At 43.7% G+C, this 13,888-nt stretch overlaps 1 non-coding gene across 1 annotated transcript; it reads right to left on the bottom strand.

Moving 5' to 3' along the window:
• Positions 1-11,199: 11,199 nt before the first annotated feature.
• Positions 11,200-11,329, bottom strand: LOC111767136 (small nucleolar RNA SNORA19). Its single transcript, XR_002799030.1, has one exon. It is a non-coding gene; the product is annotated as a small nucleolar RNA SNORA19 (small nucleolar RNA).
• Positions 11,330-13,888: the final 2,559 nt, after the last annotated feature.

The following is a 13,888-nucleotide window of genomic DNA, read 5'->3' as shown; positions in this document are numbered from 1 at the left end:
CACGCAGTAGTGCCAGCCAACGCTAAGAGCTGGTGCAGCAAGAGATGCAGCCGAGGCAGTGGACTTGGCCCAGTGGTTAGGGCTTCCGTCTGCCACATGGGAGGTCCGCAGTTCAAACTCGGGCCTCCATGACCCGTGTGGAGCTGGCCCATGCGCAGTGCTGATGCGCACAAGGAGTGCCGTGCCACGCAGGGGTGTCACCCGCATAGGAGAGCCCCACGTGCAAGGAGTGCACCCCGTAAGGAGAGCCACCCAGCGCGAAAGAAAGTGCAGCCTGCCCAGGAATGGTGCCACATGCACAGAGAGCTGACACAGCAAGATGATGCAACAAAAAGAAACACAGATTCCCATGCTGCTGACAACAGAAGCGGACAAAGAAGGCACAGCAAATAGACACAGAGAACAGACAACTGGGAAGCGGACTTGGCCCAGTGGTTAGGGCGTCCGTCTACCACATGGGAGGTCCATGGTTCAAACCCCGGGCCTCCTTGACCGGTGTGGAGCTGGCCCGTGCACAGTGCTGATGTGCGCAAGGAGTGCCCTGCCACGCAGGGGTGACCCCCGTGTAGGGGAGCCTCACGCGCAAAGAGTGAGCCCCATAAGGAGAGCCACCCAGCGCGAAAGAAAGTGCAGCCTGCCCAGGAATGGTGCCACACACACAGAGAGCTGACACAGCAAGATGACACTGCAAAAAGAAACACAGATTCTTGTGCCGCTGAAAACAACAGAAGCTGAAAGGAGACACAGCAAATAGACACAGAGAACAGACAACCGGGGTGGGGGGGAAGGGGAGAGAAATAAATAAATAAATCTTTAAAAAAGAGAGAAAGATGCAGAGGAGAGAAAATAAGAAGACGTAGCAGAACACAGAATTGAGGTGGTACAAGAGAGTAATCTCCTCTCTCCCACTCTGAAGTTCCCAGGATTGGTTCCCGGAGCCTCCCAATGAGAATACAAGGAGAAACAGAAGAACACACAGCAAATGTACACAGAGAGCAGACAATGGGGGGACTAGGGAGGGAGGAAAAATAGATAACATGAATCTTTGAAAAAAAAATGAGACGCATTATCAGTCATGCCAGAGAACTCAGAAGAGTTTTAAGTACAATGCAGTAAGATGAGATTGGCATATCTGTTAGATATGCCAGGGCAGTGGCAAAGTAGATGGAGAAGAAGGGATTCAAGATATATTTTGGAGGTAAGAGTCATGAGTCTATCCTTGTACACCAGTGTTCACAGCAGCATTATTCACAAAAGACGGAAACAACCCAAGTGTCCCTAGACAGATGGATAAACAAAATGGGAATGTTGTCCAGCTATAAAAGGAATGAAGTTCTGATACATGCTACAACATGGATGAACCTTTAAAATATTATTAATATATTGAGGGAAATAAGCTAGATACAAAGGACAGCTATTGTATGGTTCCACTTATATGAAATATCAAAAATAAGCAAATTTATAGAGACAGAAGGTAGATCAGAGGTTACCAAGGGCTGTGGAAAGGGGCTTTTGGGGAGGTATTGCTTAATAGCTAGAGTTTCTGTTTGGGGTCATGAAAGAATCTTGTTAATGGATGGTGGTGATGGTAACACAACATTGTGAAAGTATTTAATGATACTGAAAAGTACACTAAAAGATGGCTCAAATGAGAAATTCTGTGTTATGTGTATGTTATTACGATAAAAAAGTATAATTTTTTAAACCAAAAAAAAATGTCAAGAGCCATGCTGCTTAATGACAGATCAGATGTTGGGGTGAGATAGGACACACAAGAAGATTTGGAGTAGAGGTGACTGTTAATTCTATTATTATTTATTGAACACCTACTATGTGCCCAGCACTATTCTAGACCTGAGAAAACAGTGGTGATCGTAACATGTACAAATCTCATGGCGCTTACATCCTACTGGGGGGAGACAACGTAAAAAATAAATGTAAAGACGAGTGGATGTGGCTCAAGCAGCTGAGTGCCTCCCAGATGGAAGGTCCGATGGAAGGTCCCAGGTTCGGTTCCCAGTGCCTCCTAAAAACAAACAAACAAACAAACAAAAACCACAAGCAAACAAATGGGGGAGAAAAACAACTCAAGGGAGCTGATGTGGCTAAGTGGTTGAGCACCGACTACTTACATACGACGTCCCGGGTTCAATCCCCAGCCCTGGTACCTCAACAAAAAAAAGTAAAGTATATAGTGCTTTTCATGATGATATATACTAAGAAGAAAACTAAAGCAGACAAGAGGATAGAGAACCTGGGGCAGGTTGCAATATTTCAAAGCTGGTCAGGGGAGACCTTCCTGAGAAAAGACATTGAGAGGGCCTGAAGGAGGCAAGGGAATAGCAATAATGCAGACACTGGGGGAAGTGCATTCCAGGCAGAGCAAGAACGTGCTTGGCATGTTTCAGCACAGCAGGAAGGTGGGTCAGTGTGGCTGGGGTGGAGGGATGGACACAGAGTGACAGGCTATGAGTTGAGAAGGTAGGAGGGGCGATGGTAAGGACTCTGGCTCTTGTTCTGAGGGACCAGGGAGCCATTGAGCAGGGTGTCCTCCTCTGATTCTAGTTCTAACAGGGACGCTCTGGGTGCTGTGTCGGCGTGCACTGCAGGGGATCAGAGCAGCGGCAGGAGACCAGGTAGGAGGTGGTTGCAATAGCGCATGGGCTCTGCTTTGACCACGTTGACTCTGAGGGGCCTGAGGGATGGACACCCGTGGTTCGCCGAGTGCACCTGGCAGGCAGGAGAACGTCCCATCCATAGCCACAATTGTGATGTCTTGGCAGCAAAGTGGTGGGGCTTGAAGCCATGACATCACCCAGAGTGGTGGGAGAAAGAGACAAGAAGAGACCTAAGGACAGGAACATTGTGTTGGCAAAGGAAGAGGAGCCCGTGAAGAAGGCTAGGAAAGTGTTAACCTAGAAAAGAAATCGATTCAACCAGGAAGCCATGTTCACAAAGGCAAATGAGGCAAAGGGGTTAACGAAGATAAGGAATGACAAACTGCTATTTTGTTTAGCAAATGGGAGATAACTAGTGACCTTGACAAGGACGATTTCAATGGAGTAATGAGGCTGAGCACTGATTGGGTGGTGGAATGGAGGCAGCGGGAGTGGACAATCCTCTCAAGTAACCCTCCTATGAAAGGAAGGACCTCATAGCTAGAGGATCAAAGGAGAGCTTGCTTTTGAGATGAGAAAGAAGTCGGGGCACTTCCATTTGCACCCCGGGTCACGGTCACCGGAGCTGTGACACTGAACTGTGGGGCACATTTCCATCCTGCCCCAGCCAGACTGTAACACTGAGCTGTAATTAAATAAATGTCTGATTGATGCAAGAAAAAAAAAAAAAACGAAGTTGGCATGTCTGTAAGCTGAAGAGAAAAGCCAGTCAGGTGGGACTGAGAGCTGCAGATACTCAGGACAATTCATTCATTCATTCACTTGCTCAACAAATATTTAGTGAACATCGAAGAGTCAAGCCCTGGGAATAGAATACAAAGATGAACAGAAATATAATCTGTTGGAAAGACACACACATTATGTAAATATATATATGGAGGAGAATGATAGAGTTGGGTTTATAATACTAGGAGAAGTTCAATAATTCTACCTGGTTGGAAGAGGGGAGAAAAGGGGGAAACTTTTCAGAGGTGTTAACATTTGAACAGAGAATTGAAAAAGAGAAAATGAAGGGTAACAGGACATTATAGGCAGGGGAATAGCATGGGCAACAGGGAGTTGAAACTAAAGCACTTAGCATCTGAGGTGATCAAAGCCTGGGGACATCGGAGAAGTGGCAGGATTTGTGCCTGGTAAAGTGGATTGGTGTCAGGGAGTTAAGAGTCTTGAAAGGAGAATGGTCCTTATTCTTATGGGTGGATAGATTTCAAGTAGGAAAGTGAAATGATCAAAGGTATGTTTTAGAAATAAATATAAATAAATAAATAAAATAAATCTTAAAAAAAAAAATAGTTGAGTGGTTTCTTTTTACTGCAATTGACCCTTGACTGATATGTTGAGTATACAAAACTAAGAGAATCTGATGGTCCATTGAATGTGGTATGGAAGAAAGGGATGGGTGGTGTGAGAAAATGAGGAGGCAACTCTTTCTCAGGTTTCTAGCTACCTTCATGTGGCCATCAATCGAAATAGGGAGTTGTGGAAATTTGCAAATAACAGAGGGGGCATCACATGAGTTGGTTGGAAACAGGCATCCAGCATTGGGGCAGTTGAAATAGGTCATTATTACCTGGGAGGGAGCAGGAGGAGATTCAATTCCAGAATCTGAGTGGTAAGTGGCATTTTTACTGTAATTCACCATTGACCCATGCTTTTAAGTCCAGTTCTTGATGAAGAGTCATATGAAATTGCAACAATATAGTTAGTGGAATTCACAGACTAATCTGTTTTTCCCTGGTGGTGATTTTCCCCTCATGTCTTACTATTCAAAATGTTATCTTTCTGGTGGAATCATCTTTCTTAACTTAGGTAAAACCAGTGTTTTTGTTTTGTTTTGTTTTGTTTTGCCTTACTTCGCTTTGCTCTGTTTTGTTTTAGAATAGTAAGTACAGCTCTTTCTTTCACGCCATAATTATTGATACTGATTGTTCAAATAAATGAATATTCTACACTCAATGATTACTTTGGCGAATGACAACCAGCCTACGTGCCAGTGGGCTTAAAAATATTAAGTGTACAATTGTGTTTTTTGTAACAACAAACTTGGACAAATAGTAGGGTTTTCATTTTCTTTATTCTTCTTTTAGCTGTTTCTTTTAGTCTGAGCAGCTATTTCCATTTTTCTTCAGCACAGTGACCAAATTTCCATGGTTGCAGCAGTAGAAAGCTAAACGGACCTCAGTCCACCTCCTTTGAACTCTTTGGGGGAAAAAAACAACTTATCAATGCAAACCTGAGATGGGAATAAGTGTTTTCTGTTTTTACCATAAGCTTCAGGGCTTTATACAATTGTCATCAAGTGTGTGCCTAAGTGAGTAAATGTCTTGATGGACATGAGGATACCAAGTGGGAGGTAAGAGCAGAAGAAGCATTTGCAATCTAAGTATGACCACTCATGTTTTAAGCAAGAAATGCTTTCGGTACTCAATATGCATTTGAGCCTGCCTTTATAGTAGCATTGGTAACCTTCAGTTACGGTTAATTATACAAATATTTCTGTTCAACCTGAGTATGAGACCCCTCCCAGGCTGCAAAGACTGTCTCGTTGAGATGTGTTTCCCCAGCTCCAAGTAGAGATCCACACAGCAGGCCCTCAAGGAGTGCTTAAGAATGGAAAGTTTCTGAACATGGTTAAGGGACCATGTTTTAGTACTGGCTCTGTTTCAGTTTCCTCAGCTTAGAAACAAACTCCCAAGACGTAGTTCTTTTATTTCTAGAAACAGTTTCTTACCTGTAAAAAAAATGTTTGATCCCTAATTGGAAAAGATAAAAATTTCTTTTCCTAAAGTTTTCAAAGTTTAGCTGTTTGTGAATTCAGTTTGGTTGAACCTACAGCAGGGGGTTGGATTGAATGACCTCTAGAGGTTCTTTATGGCCCTTATAATGGTGGAAATCTATTAACTCTCCTCTTCCTTGAGGACTGTGTCAGGGTCACCAAGTGTGGAACCCCATTCCAGAAATGTGCTTTTTGGCTACTGAATCATTTCTATTTTACTCTTGTTTACCATGAGGATATTTCCCTTTTCCCAGGGGATTTTCTGAAAAGGTCATGCAGCCACTTCAGAAACTGTCCACTTGTTGAATGACAATGATAGCCTCTTTTTCTGGCTGGCAACCAGAAACAAATGCTGTCAGAACTGGACAGAATGGGGAGACTAGGCCACTTAGTTGGCCAAGGCAAGAGGGGAAGTCCAGTCTCCTCTGATAACATCAGGACTGCAGCAAAATGTCTTCCATGGAAGTGACAATTAGGCAGAAGTTCCACTGGGGCCTTGCTGAAGTGCAAAGGGTAAAGGGAGCATCTCCTTGTGCCCAGCTCTGGGACTGTAGAGAAGGAGATCCAAAATACTTCAAAGCATCCCTTCAGCAACGCCTCCCTGGTCCACTTCCAAAATGCATACTCTAGATGATCCCATGTCCTTTTGAACATTCAGTGACAATCCTGCTAGAGACACAGTGAATAGCTTTGGGTAGAGTTATGACCATATGAACCAACCTAGTCATTCGTCACTAGTTAAATACTTTCTGCCATGTGAAAGACACTGTGCTCGGTGTTGGTCTCAGGACAATGAATGAAAACACAATTCATAAAGGAATGGATGGTCTGGCTGGGTAAGCAGAGACGTGCATGACTAATTAATATAATAGCCTAAGGGCCTTGTCATGCCTGGGAATACAGGAAAAGAATAATGCATTCATGCCCTTACAATACTTACAGGGCTGCCGCTTCGCCCACCCCTGTGCTGGCAGCACCCAGGGTCTGTGTGTAGCTTTGCCTTCTGAGCTCACAACCTACCCTGCTTGCGTGGATGATGCTAAGCTCCGGCTGGCATCCCTCTGTGACTCCACATCCCCCATCGTGTAAAGACCCAACTCCTTAGCAGGGCAGACAAGCCCCGCCCCAGTTTGGCCCCAGTGATCCTTATCAGTTTCATCTCACGACACTTGGTCCGTAATTACCTTGGCTCTTAATTCACCATGCTCTCTTCATATCTCAGTGCCTTTGGTCCCCTGTGGCAAATGCTACAGAGGTGTTGCTCACCTCCAGGCCACTTTCACATCTACACATGTAAGTGTTGTGGGAAAACAGTAGGAACATGGCTTGAGGTTGAAACGTTTCCACAATGCAGACAAAAAGTGCGGGCTTAAGAACACTGGGCCTTGACTAGATGGAACACCGTCTAGTCAGCATGAAAAAATGTTTGCGTGATGAGGTGTTTGAACTCTGTATGACCTGTTCCTTATTGTAAATGTTGCACCCATTCCTTATTATTGTTAATAACGACAGCTGCTTGTGACTTCCTAAATAAATATGATGTGGAAACTAGGGTTGAGGCTCTCAGTTCCAGAAGCTGTGAGTCCCCTAGTCCCATCTTTATTTCATCTCTTGTGTCTTTCTCTGGGTGTCCTTTATTTCTTTAAGTTCTGTGTCGCCTTCCCCTCGAGCAAACCTGTTGCTGAGCTGGTCTCAGCAAGTGGCGCCTGAATAGGGACTCAAAAGGAAGAAGAATCGCTTCGAGTGAAGCCGAGGTTGGTGTAACAGGGCAGAGCCCTGAATGGTTTGGAAGGCCTTTGAAGTCCTCGTAAGTAAGGACACTCTCAGGTATTGTTCCAGGGTTACGATGGAAGACAGAGACAGTTCAACAAAATATCGCCCGTATGTCTGTTTCTTGAAACAACTCCTCCAAGCAGGAGGAGCTAAGGTCAATGAGCCTTGTATTTTAGAATTCTTGCAGATTATAGAAAAATATTGCTCATGGTTCCTAGCAATAGGAAGTTTAGAATTAGGAGACTGAGAAAAAGTGGGAAAAGAGTTAGAAAAATTACTTGTACAAGGTGTTCCACTCCCTGTCACTTTTTGGCCCACTTTGATGATAATTAAATCTGTTTTGGAACTCTTGCCAAGAGAAGAGGATGAAGATAGAGAATGTGAGGAAATTCCTCCCATTGACTCTTTTGATGATAATAAATCTAAAGTTGTTTTCCCTTCGCCCCTGCATCAACTGACTTTAGAAAATCATTTTCCCCTCCCCCAACACCTCCTCCCCCTCCCCTTCCCCCTCCCATATCGGGAGACTCTCAGCCAAAGTTGTCAGCTTTACAACAGGAAGTTTTACAGGCTACAAGGGAGGGTGATTTGGAGGCATTACGAACGGCCTTTCTGGTTACCATACAAGAAAGAATAGCTCCTAGAGTTTATCCTCAAAACCCAAATGGAGTAAAATTGTGCCAGGATGTAGGGACGGAGGGCCACCATGCTACAACAATGGCTTAAGTTATGGCAGGGATGAGAATCAATAAGAGGTTCCCTGGAAAATGTTTTAATTGTGAAAGGATTGGTGATATGAGAAAATATTGTCGGAAAAGGTTTTGGTCATGCTACAAAAACAGAAAGGGGGAGACAGGGAGACACCACAGGTGCAGTTACACAAAGCGTTATTCACTCTTACCTTCCTTAACTGTGGAGCAACTCTGGAAGGGACAGCAGCTGAAAGGCATTTCCAAACCAATTCTAAAACTCAAACCCAAACTCTGTCAGAAAAACCTTTAATTTGGTGGAATGATCCACTGACCAATAAATGGTCGACAGGGAAGCTGTTAACTTGGGGAAGAGGGTTTGCTTGCCTTTCCCCAGGAGATGGAGAACGTCCTGTGTGGGCACCAGCTCATCAGATAAAACCATGTCATGAACACCAAAAGACAATGAAAGTTCCTGTGGAACCCAGAGCCTCTGGTCATGCAGATGGAGAGACTGACACTGAAAGCTCACAGCTGGGTCCCATTCCTAAGTTTAGAGCAGCTTCACCTCCCACCTGGGGGTGAATGAAACATCTGAGTCAAGAAGCCAAACAACAGCTGGAAAAGGAGGAATTGCCAGTTACTGCTCCCAACTTGCTGGTAGCTATGTTAGCCATAATAACAACCACCATAAGAGTTCTGCCTGCTAAAACTAATTATGTCTAAACATTTTATATCAGGATTGAGTCTTTGCCCGATATGCATGCTTTGCTATTATTCTTACAAAAAGTGTTTAAGCACACAAAAATGTTTATAGGAGTATTTATAGCAGCTATCATGGGCATTATTGTCCTTACTACAGTAGCTGCTGTTTCTAGAGTGGCTTTACATCAAAGTATCTAAACTACAGAATTTGTTTAAGCATGGCATCATAAAGCAAGTCTCGCTTGGGGAAGTCAAATTAAAATCAATGAAGAGGCGGCGGTCTTGGCCCAGCGGTTCAAACCCTGGACCTCCTTGACCCGTGTGGAGCTGGCCCATGCGCAGTGCTGATGCACGCAAGGAGTGCCGCCCCATGCAGGGGTGTCCCCTGCGTAGGGGAGCCCCACGCGCAAGGAGTGCGCCCCATAAGGAGAGCCACCCAGCACGAAAGTGCAGCCTGCCCAGGAATGGCGCCGCACACATGGAGAGCTGATGCAGCAAGATGACGCGACAAAAAGAGACACAGATTCCCGTGCCGCTGACAAAAACAGAAGCGGACAAAGACGATGCAACAAATAAACACAGAGAAGAGACAACTGGGGGGGGGGAAGGGAAGAGAAATAAATAAATAAATAAATCTTTAAAAAAAAATCAGTGAAGAAATTAATTCTAGATTAGTAGGTTTTGAACTGCTTTTGTGTTTGTTTAAGGTCAGTGTGTGCTGTAATTGTTTCAGTGTGAGTTGTAATTGTTTTTGTGATTGTTCATTGTCAGTGTATATCTTGATACCTCCAGATGGTGATATAATTTGATAAATAAAAAATTCCTAAAGAGCTCTATTCAAATGGCCAAAAATTAAGTAAGTGCTTATATTATTACCTAGGTTTAAAATATTAATGAGATCTCTATAATAATAAAAATTGTAAGTCTTGATTAAATAGAATTACTATAGGTCTCTTCAAAAAAGATAGTTCTTGCTTAAATTGAAATGAATAATTTATTTTTTCTTCATAGGATAAAATGAAAGATGTAAAAGTTGAGCGAATATTGAAAAAGGTAAAAAGTTTGTGGGAATGCTAACTGAAATTTATTAAGATATATTTTGTCCTAAAATAAAATGGTTAGTTTTATAAAATCAGAAATGGAGATATGCGGGACAGAACTAGTATGCATATAGCAAGTTGTAAAAGTATTGTGGTAGCATTCAGTGAGATAATGTGTTTTGTAAAAGTGAAACAAACCTGAATGAATACAGAAAGTGCAAAAACTGTGTGAAAAGGTCAACAGTGGACTTTTGCAGTTCTTCCTCAAGGCTTTCTGCCCTGACCTGATGGCAATGAGTCTGGCTGCGTAGAAAAAACCTGTGGCAGTTACCCTACTGACAATATTATGTTGAGTAATTTTTTTTGTTTCAAAATTAAAAGGAACATCAGAGACAATGGTATCTTAAGAGCCTGGAATAGGCAAACAATTGGGACAAGCTGTAAGGTCCCTGCTACTCTACCAAATTCTTAAATGTTCCTTAGCTGGGTAAAACAAAACTATACCATCTACTGTAATTAATAAAGTATAACATTTTCTTATGTTAATGAAATTTATAATGTTGGAATACTAAAAACTTTCATCTCTCACTTAGTTCGAAACCATTATATGTGTTCATTTAAAAGCCCTGCGAACAGCAAGAAATCGCAAAATCTGTCATTTTTTGCTTTGCAAAAAATAAAAAGGGGGATGAAAGATTACTGCAAACACTGTGAATCCAGTGGTGGAAGAAGGATTGTGGTTACCAGAAAAAGTATGAGAATGTTCCCTCACGAACCCTAACAAATATGTAGTACCAATACAGGATATTAATAATCGGGCGGGTTGGGGGAAAAATACACCAAACGTAAGATTTGGGCTACGGTTAGTTTAGAGTTTGTAACAAATGTTTCACAAGTGGTGGTGATGGGGTGATGAATGGGAGCCCTGCATGATGATATGCATGTTTGTTTTGTAAGTTCACAACTTTTATTATACATTTGCTGTTTATATAGGTGCATGTATGTATGATATAGTTCGATACAATTTTATTTTTAAAAAAAGATTGCTGCCAACACCTGCCACTTTCCCCTGGCTATGGGGGCACCTAGGCAGGCCAAGCTGGAGGTGTGCCTGGAAATAACTCTCCACGCCTGAGTCTTCGCCCTTCTGTGGGCTTTAACGCTGAGGCATGCTCTACACCCACCCTCAATGTTGCCCAGGGGATGGCGCTCCAATCGCCCAGTGGCAACTGTCTTTTTTTTCTTTTAAACACAGGGTTAATAAATTGCTACCAGTTATTCAACACTTCTTATATGCAATCTCATGACAACCTTAGGAAGTAGAAATAATGCCGATTTTTTCAGAGGAAAAAAAAACTGGAGCAGAGAATTTTAACATATTGCTGGAGCTGAAATTGCAAGGCTATCAACCCCAAATCAGATTCTTTGAAAGATCACATTAAACTAGTCTTCAAAAGTATTTTTCTCATCCCAGAGTTTAATAAAACAAAAAACCTACATGATCACAGATTTGCAGATAATTAATTCACGTAAACAGCTTTTGTTTGAAGCAGACTGGCATCATTACTATTTAGTTATAATACTGCTAATTAACCTCCAACTATTTGTACGGCATGTAAGAAATTAACACTGCTCCCAGGAGCAAAAGCAGGTCAGTGAAATGTGCAAGCAACTGTCTTGATAACGTACCCTTCTTTCCTTCCCCACTGCATTTCCTGCTCCTCTGCTGCTGTTTCCTGGGACCATCTCAAATTAACCCTCTTGCATTCAAATTCTTGCCTCTGGGTCCACATGTGGAGGAACCCAAAGCACACCTCCTCTCCTGTCTTCCCCACCTCAGTTCTCCCTCCACTTCTCCCCAGACGACTGAGCTCCTCATTCTTGAAGGGCCTGCCAATCACCTCCTCGGAATGCCTTCTCCCTTCCACCCTGCTCTACCAGCCACAGTGCGAAGGCCTCCTTCTCTTGAGGGCTCTGCCCTTTACACAGACCTTTTCTAGTGGCAAGCATCATGTGGCACTGTAATTAAATATAGACATTTTTGACTTTGCCCACCAGGAACCCTGATGTACTCATCTTTGTAAACCCAGGCCCTAGCACAGTGACTAGGACAGAGTAGATGCCCAATTAATTTTTTTAAAAGATTTTATTTATTTATTTACTTCTCTCCCCTTCCCTCTCACCAGCCCCAGTTGTCTGCTCTCTGTGTCTATTCACTGCATGTTCTCCTTTGTCCGCTTCTGTTGCCAGCGGCACAGGAATCTGTTTCTTTTTGTTGTGTCATCTTGTTGTGTCAGCTCTCTCTGTGTGCGGTGCCATTCCTGGGCAGGCTGCACTTTCTTTCGCGCTGGGCGGCTCTCCTTACGGGGCGCACTCCTTGCGCGTGGGGCTCTCCTACACGGGGACACCCCTGCGTGGCAGGGCACTCCTTGCACTCATCAGTGCTGCGCATGGGCCAGCTCCACACGGGTCAAGGAGGCCCTGGGTTTGAACGCGGACCTCCCATGTGGTAGACGGACGCCCTAACCACTGGGCCAAGTCCGCTTCCCCCAATTAATATTTGATGAACAAATAAGGGATCATTCTGTCATGGTTTCCTGGATACAAACCTTGTGGACCCTGCAAGAAGTTGGAAGCCATATTCAGGATCCAGCACTTCTGAGCTAAGGGGAATCCTCATTTGCCTTGAGAGATTAGGAAACCTCTCTCCTTGCCTCTGCCACAGGGCTGACTCCAATTGCCACCGAATTACAGAGAAGGGGCTTTTTACAGTGCAGGGTAAGTCTCCAAACTGACGTGTTCAGACTATTAGGAATCCGTGGAGTGAACTCCACGAGTGTGAATATGAGCGACCAAGGCCTGGTGCAGAGTTCTGAAACCCAGCTAGAGTGCCGCAGATAAGCCTGAGGCATCTCAAAGATGCCTTCAATCTCTAAGGAAGCTGCCATACTTGCAGGGGTTTTTGTTTGTTTTGTTTTTAAGTACCTTTTTTTGATCCCAGGACCTCATATGTGGGAAGCTGGTGCTCAACCACTATGCCACCTCAGCAGCCCTGAGTTGATTGTCTCATTTGTTTGCTTGTTAGTTTGCTCTTTTGTTTCTGAGGTACCAGGGACTGAACCTGGAACCTCCCATGTGGGAAGCAGGCACTCAATCACTTGAGCCACCTCCGCTCCCTGCTTTGTCGGATCTCTCTCTCTGTTTCCTTGTTGTGTTATCTTGTTGCGCCAGCTCGTTGTCTTGCTCGTCTTCGCTAGGAAGCACTGGGAACCAAACCTGGGACCTCCCATGTGGTAGACAGATGCCAAAATGGTTGAGTCACATCCGCTTCCCCCTCTTGTAGTTTTAATTACAGAGTGGCAGAGTAAACCGCCTCCTGTTTTCCTGGTTAACTGAGAGCTAAATAAATAGCCCTGTAGGAGATGTAATACTATAGAGGAACCCCAAGTGTTGGATGAGCAGGCAGCTGGTCTTTTGAGAAGGCTGGTTCAGCAGACTTTCTTTGCTTTGCCTGCAGTATTTTAGAATCTCACTGCCAAGGAAGGCCTGATCCCCTCTCAAGACCCAGGATTAACAGGAATCAAAGGAGCGGCCTGGTCCCTGCAACATTAGACTTCAAACAAACAAACAAAAACACAAAGTCCTGAGCCACGAGAGGAAAAGTCGGCTTTTCCTGCTGGGCAGAAATGGAAATGACCTAAACAGCTCAGGGTATAAGTAATGGGAATTTGGCATAAGAAAATCAACCTGTGTTCAACCATGTTTTAGTGGAAAACAGGAAAGAATCAAAGAAGGTTTGAAGAGGAGGAGAAGGGGAGCAATAATAAAAAAGAGATAGTAGAGGCACCAAGTTGCCAGGGAAGGGGGGGCATTAGAATTTCATCAGCGCTTCCATGTGCCAGGCAGGTAGCAGTCAATGATTACTCATATCAGCCCTCTGAGCTATTATTATATTTTATATTATTTATTATATTTCTATAATTATTTAGTATATTTATATATTATTATTTTGCAGATGGAAAGATAGAAGCTCAGAAAAGTTAAATGACTTCCCAAGATCACCCAGCCAGCAAGTAATAAACTCAGGAAGGAAACCTAGGTCTAAATGACACGAAGACTTTGAAAATCTTTCATACTCAGTTCGAAATGCAAGATGATGGCCATCACTGTTTGATCTAGGTCACATGTGCAACCTAATCGGGAACCACACCATAACTCAAAAACTTC

The sequence above is a fragment of the Dasypus novemcinctus genome, chromosome 1 (assembly GCF_030445035.2).
Source record: "Dasypus novemcinctus isolate mDasNov1 chromosome 1, mDasNov1.1.hap2, whole genome shotgun sequence".
NCBI lineage: Eukaryota > Metazoa > Chordata > Mammalia > Cingulata > Dasypodidae > Dasypus > Dasypus novemcinctus.
Note: the sequence above shows the minus strand (reverse complement) of the source record. Positions and strands in the feature narration are given on the sequence as shown.